Genomic DNA, 6,405 nt, shown 5'->3' with positions numbered 1-6,405 from the left:
TACCGACCTGCCAAAACCTCGGAACTAAGAATGTTCGGCTTTAACCAGGTTTCAGTAAACACAATAACGTGGGAAGAAAATGCAACACTATCCCGGAAAAGAATGCTGAGCGTACTACGCAAGCCTCTTACATTCTGATAGGTTACTAAAAGAGAAGTTAGTTTTTTGGAAAGGTGGAAGCAAGACGGGAAGTTGAGGAAGAGGAAGTTGAGGTTGAGGGTGGCACACTGGAAAGATTTGGAAGGGATATGGGGGGCCTATTCTTCTTCTTAGCCTTAAACTCCTTCACCACCAAATGCTCCGGCCAAAATTTGGCGGAGCAAATGGCGTCAAATTGAGTTGGGGAGATGCTTATCTTAAACGAGGCTATCTCCCTGGCATAAGATAAGTTAAATTTCTCCACCTTTAAACCCACGGCTTTTATTTTGCTTTGAATAAAAGCAATTACATCATTAGATGTGAGGTCAGCGGCCAGCCGTGAAACAAAAACTTGCCGTTTTGGTGGGACTCCCACCAGTGGTTTAGTCACCACAGGCCTAGTAACTGTGGTGGCAATATCCGGAGGTCCGGAACGTCTATTTACTGGTGGGATCGGGATAGACGGGACAACTAGCGAACTTGCGGACACCACGGACACGGACGCTGCAGACGTACTTGGCTGCACATTCTCCGAGGCGATGAATTCGGCTACCGAATCTGCATCGCCAGCAGCTGTCGTTGCCTTTGGAGTGGCAAACGAGATCAACTGCTGCACACTTGGAGTGGTCGGAGTCAGTTTTTCGGCGGCGCGCGGCTGAGTGACGGTTGGCACTTGCAGATCCCGCGGAGTGACCTTTTTGCACCTCGGAGACTCATTCAGCAGTTTTAAACCGCTAAACTGAGCCTCCATGGCTAGGAGCCGATCGTATTGGTTTTTAAAACCAACGGTAAGCTCCTTAAAGCCGCTCCGCGTCTGCCTCATAAAAGCTACCATGTCTTTCTCCACCGCACGGCATGCCTCGCAACTGTAATGCAAGTGGCTATAGCATCACTCACGAGGCCAGAAAATCTAGCGCATTTTGCGTGCACTACGCTATCGCAGAGCCAGCAGGGGACATTCGGCTGATCGTGGGTGATCTGCTTCTTACAGCTTTTTTTGGCACAGACCACAGCGTATTCCATTTTATTATTTATTTATTTACTATTATTTGCAAAACAAATTGGTATCAGACCAATGTGCCAGACAACGCTCAAAGCGGAATTGGTAAAAAAAAGAGAGCAGAGTGGAGAGGGGTTATAGCGAGAGCTACTAAGCAGAGAGCGCTATTGCTCAGAAAGTTTAAAGAGCGAGAGAGAAAGAACAGTTATTGAAGTTGAGGTGATAGCGAGAGAGTGATAAAACAACAAAAGCTACCAGACGAGAGCGGACTGCAATGCAATGTAATGCGTACTCACGCACTGCAACAACACAAACACAAGCACAAGCCGACGCCGAAAAATAAAAAGTTAAATAATGTTTTAACACAAATCAAAAGGCATGCACTCGCGTAATAGAATTGGTTTCCAGATTGTTGTCTGGTTAAGAAGTATAATTAGAATTTAGTTAGGAAAACACCGGCTGTTTTTTTCAAAACAAAAGGAAAAAATGCGGAGCGCAAAACAAAAACACGTCTGATCACTACGAAGGAGAGCGGATTTTTTTTGGTGTATACGGGCGCTGGTTGTGGGGTGCGGTGCGATGCGCTCATTATAGGTCGGGGGACGGATTGTATCGAAACCTTTTAGGTTCGTTACACCCTCCTCTTTCATCCCCGACGGGAGTTACGAGGACTCGTGGGTCGGGCTCTTGTGGTTTCTTCTGTGGTCTGCGTTGGAGTTTCCGCGTTCTCTTCGCTTCGTCCGTGGGTTTGTGGCGTTACGTTACTTCTTTCGCTGGCGTCAGCGCTGTTCGATTAATTGGTGGTCGCGCGGTTCGCTGCGCTTGCGTTCTCGGCGGTATTATGCCATCGGCCTCGTTTTTATGCCGGTGCTGTCTTTTGGCCGGGTGTCCCGGGTTTCGCTGACTCAGTGGCGCCGTGGTTGGGGCGCCGGGTTGAGGTCTCGTTGCTTTCTTCGTGGATGTCAGCATTCTCGAGTAGGTCAGTGGGTTCTTCGGACTCGTGATCGTGGAACTCCCTCAGGTCGTTGATATTTGCGGTTTTGTGTTTCCGGCTTTCGCAGTTTTTTAATTTGGCGATGTTTGGTGATGGAAAACTCTTGACCCGGTAGGGGCCGTCGAACTTCGGGGCTATCTTTGCCGCAAAGCCCTCGGCGGCGTTTGAGAGGTGGTGTTGGCGTAGTAGTACCAGTGATCCGACGGCGGGGCGTCATAGTCGCCGGCGGAGGTTGTAATGTCTCCCTTGTTCTTGCCTGGCTCTCTGGATGCTGTTCCGGACGATGGCGAATACTTCTTTCAGCCTCGTCGCTTTGCTGGTGGCCGTCTCTGGCGTACTTCCTGTCCCGGGCGTGACTTCGTCGTGGAGGGCGCCGGGTAGTCGGGGCTCTCTTCCTTGCAGGAGGAAGGCAGGGCTGAATCCAGTCGTCTCGGAGACGCTGGAGTTGATCGCCAATGTCATCTCGGGTAGGAGCTCGTCCCATGTATTCTGGTGGTCGTCGACGAACTGTGCGATCATCGTTTTCACAGTCCGATTGGCTCTCTCCGTCGGGTTTTCCTGGGGGCAATATGGGGCTGTGTGTTGCAGCTCCACGCCTGCGCTTCGCATAAATGTTCTAAACGATCGGCTGGTGAACTGGGTTCCGTTGTCGCAGACGAATAGTTTCGGTACGCCGAAGTAGCTCAGTATTCGTTCTCTGAAGGCTCGTTCGAGGTTCGCTGTTGTCGTTTTCTTGAGGGGTACCAGTTCGACCCACTTGGAGAAAGTGTCGAAGAATACCAGTAAGATGGTGTTCCCGTGCTTGGACCGTGGTAATGGTCCGACGAAGTCGGCACACAGGGTGGCGAAGGGTTCTTCAGCTTTACGTGTGAGCATCCTGCCCACGGCCTTGCGCTGCGTGGCTTTGAACTTCTGACAGCTTACGCAGCCCTGCACGTACCGTCGCACGTCTCTGTGTAGTCCTGGCCAGTAGTATCGTTGTGTTGTCCTCAGGATGGTTTTCCGGACGCCCAGGTGTCCTGCCGTTGGATCGTCGTGGCATTCGCGGAGTACTCTCGTCCGGCCGTGTTTGGGCACGCATAGTTTCCACGGTATGTGGTCGTCGTCGTCGGCTCCGTGTCCTAGGTAGCGGTATAGCTGCCCATTTTCGTGCGTGTAGTCCGGATACTTCTGGGGTTCGTCTTGGACTTGTTGGATCCTTTGTTTAAGCCAGGTGCATGGTGTGTCGTCTTCCTCAATGCGGGAGAGGGCCTCCAGTGGTTGTCTTGACAGTGCGTCTGCGACTACGATCTGGTTGCCGGCCCGATAGTGCACGTCGTATTGGTATTGCTGTAGTTCGAGCGCCCATCTTGCTACTCTTCCGTAAGGGCTCTCGAGGGTATTCAGCCACTTTAGTGCGAGATGATCGGTTATGACGTCGAATCGGTAGCCTTCGAGATAGCTTCGCAGTTTTCGGATCGCCCAGATGACGGCGAGGCATTCCTTGTCGGTGGCCGAGTAGTTTTCTTCTTCCATGTTGAGGCGTCGACTGACGTATGCAATGACCCGCTCTTTCCCTTCGATCTCTTGGGTGAGGACCGCGCCTACTCCAAGGTTGCTTGCGTCCGTCTGCAGGCAAATTTGACGTAAAGTCCGGGCAGGCAAGTACCGGTGCGGTGGTGAGCAGTGTTTTCAGCTCGTCGAAGGCGTCTTGTTGTTCTTGGCCCCATGTCCATGCTTTCCCTTTCTTCAGCAGCAGTGACATTGGTTGGACTACGGTGGTAAAGTTTGGGACAAATCTGCGGTACCACCCGGCCATGCCTACGCATTGTCGTAGCTCCTTCAGGTGGGTCGGCGGCCTCAGATCCTTTACGGCTGCGATTTTGTCGGGGTCCGTGTGGATACCTTCTTCGCTGATCACGTGGCCCAGGTATTTTATCCGGCGCTGGAAGAAGGCACACTTGTCCGTGTTGACCCGTAGGTTTGCCTTTCGCAGTCGTGCGAAAACTTCTTTCACGTTTTTCAGGTGTTCCTGGAAGCTTTTCCCGACGATGACGATGTCGTCGAGATATGCGAACGCGAATGGTTCCATGTCTGCGCCGATAACGGCGTCGAGGGTCCGATGAAACGTGGCTCCCGCGGAGTGTAAACCGAAAGGCATTACTTTCCATTGGCCCGGCTGTCGCGGGCCATTGGTATCTGCCAATACCCGTTTTTCAGGTCTAGGGTCGTGATGAAGTGGGCATTTCGGGTAGCGGGTACGCGTCCGGGATGGAACGCTCGTTTAGCTGTCGATAATCTACACACATGCACCATCTCCCGTCCTTTTTGCGGACCAGGACGATTGGCGCGCTGTGGGGGCTCCGGAATGGTTCGATTAGGTCCTCGGCTATCAGTTGGTCGACCTGTTCATCGATGATCCGCCGCATGGCTGGATTTTTCGGGTAGTACCGTTGTTTTATGGGTCGGTTGTCCCTCATGACGATGGTGTGTTCCGTTAGGCCCGTCGTCCCTCGGATGCCTGCGAGTGTTGGCAGATCCTCGTCTAGGAATTTCCGTATTTTCGGCGCGATGTCGGGAGGCCATGGGTCGGAGATTCGTTCCGAATCGTCCTCGGGTGGGTCGTTGATTCCTGGGTCGCAAGTGTGGTCGGGGTTCTCGGGGAGGATTGTTGTGTCGAATGCGCTTGGTGGTTCGACTTCGCGAGTGTATTCGCTGGCGACGATGGCGGGTGCCTCGATCATGAGTAGGGGGCTCGTGTGTGTCCTGGGGGGTGCTTGCGCGACGTTGTACTCTGCGTGACGTACGAACGTGCGGGTGCCGATGGCGGTCGTAGCGTTCGACCGACGGCTAGTTTGGGCGGTGAGGTTCACCGACATGGCTCCAGGCGTGGTGCTGGGCCGCATGCCGGCGCCGTACTAGGTGTTGCCCGGGGGGCGTTCCATGATGTCGGGGACGATCGATGGTGCGTCGGCTCCAGGTGCGTCGGGGTTCCGATGGGTGCCTCGCGTGGCAGTGATCGCCTTTCCCGGTTCCTGCCTGACAGGACGCAGGAGTAGCGGGTCGGTAGGTGTCGTAGGGGTCGTTTTCGCGTCGAGGGCGGTGTCGACGCGTTCGTGGGCCAGGGTGGCGGTCGGAGGTGGTACCTCGAGCGTCTGGCTGCTGCGTGGCGGCTGCCGTTGCCGGGGCCGGGTTGTCTTCTGGAGGGGCGTCCTGGGTTATTTTCCCTTCGTTGGTGGAACCACGTCGGTGCCCTCGGGGGACCGGCTCGTTTTCTTCGTGGCTTTGCTTAGTTTTGGTTTTCTTGGAGTGGGCCTGGGGCTGGTGTGCCTCGTCGTGGCCATGGGTTCTGTGTTCCTTGTTCCTTGTGCTCTTGTCTCGTGTCGTGGCGGCGAATTCGTTGGCGGCGGAGGTCTCGAGTTCGTGGGTCCGGGGGCGTGTACTTGGCTAGCGGTGATCGTCGGCGTGTTTGGGATGGGGCGTTGGGAGCCTTGGAGATGGAGGCGCGTGGTGCCGCATTGTATTGTGGTTTCAATGGCGCACAGGAAATCCATCCCTATGATGGCTTGCTCTAACATGTTGGGTAGTACCAAGAGTGTCATCTGTATCTCTTGTTCCTCTAGTTTAACGCGCGCTAGCAAGATCTGAGTTATCTCGCGAGCCGAGCCTGCTAGGCGTATCGGGACGCATGCGGCTCACAGGTCGTTGTCGCGGCCGAGTTTGCGGCCGAGGTCGGCGTTGATGAAGCTTCGGGACGCCCCGGTGTCGACCGTGGCTTCCGCGCGCCGTCCTCCGATGGTCACTCTCGCCATTATCCGGCCGTCGTGTACTTGTAGCGGGTTTCTTAGTTGGTTGTCTGAGGAAGCGTCGTGCCCGGCTGGTCCCGTGTCAGCTGGGGACGCGAGTCGTTTCCCGACGGGTCCCGGCGGCAACAGCCCACGGTGCGCGTTCCGCGCCTGTCGCATTCCCAACAGAAGAGGATCGATGGGTTGGTGCAGTCGCGAGAAACATGTCCAGCTTCTCCGCAGCGTCGACAGGCTGCGCGTGGGTTGGCGATGGGTGTGGTGATCATTCGATGTGCCGTTTCCTGTGCTGGAGCGACGGCCTGGTGCGGCTTCCTTGCGGGTTCCGAGGTGTTCCAGTGAGGCCTTCGGAGTTGGGCCCGATTCGTCCCGCTTTCGTTTTGTTGTGCCGTTGGCCGCGTGTACCTGGGTGGTTGTCGAGGGGGGATGAGGGTCGCTGGTACGTTTCGTTCCTGGATACTCTCGAACTCTGTGGCCAACATTGTTAATTG

Source organism: Drosophila miranda (assembly GCF_003369915.1).
Source record: "Drosophila miranda strain MSH22 chromosome Y unlocalized genomic scaffold, D.miranda_PacBio2.1 Contig_Y1_pilon, whole genome shotgun sequence".
NCBI lineage: Eukaryota > Metazoa > Arthropoda > Insecta > Diptera > Drosophilidae > Drosophila > Drosophila miranda.
This window is presented reverse-complemented; position numbering follows the sequence as displayed.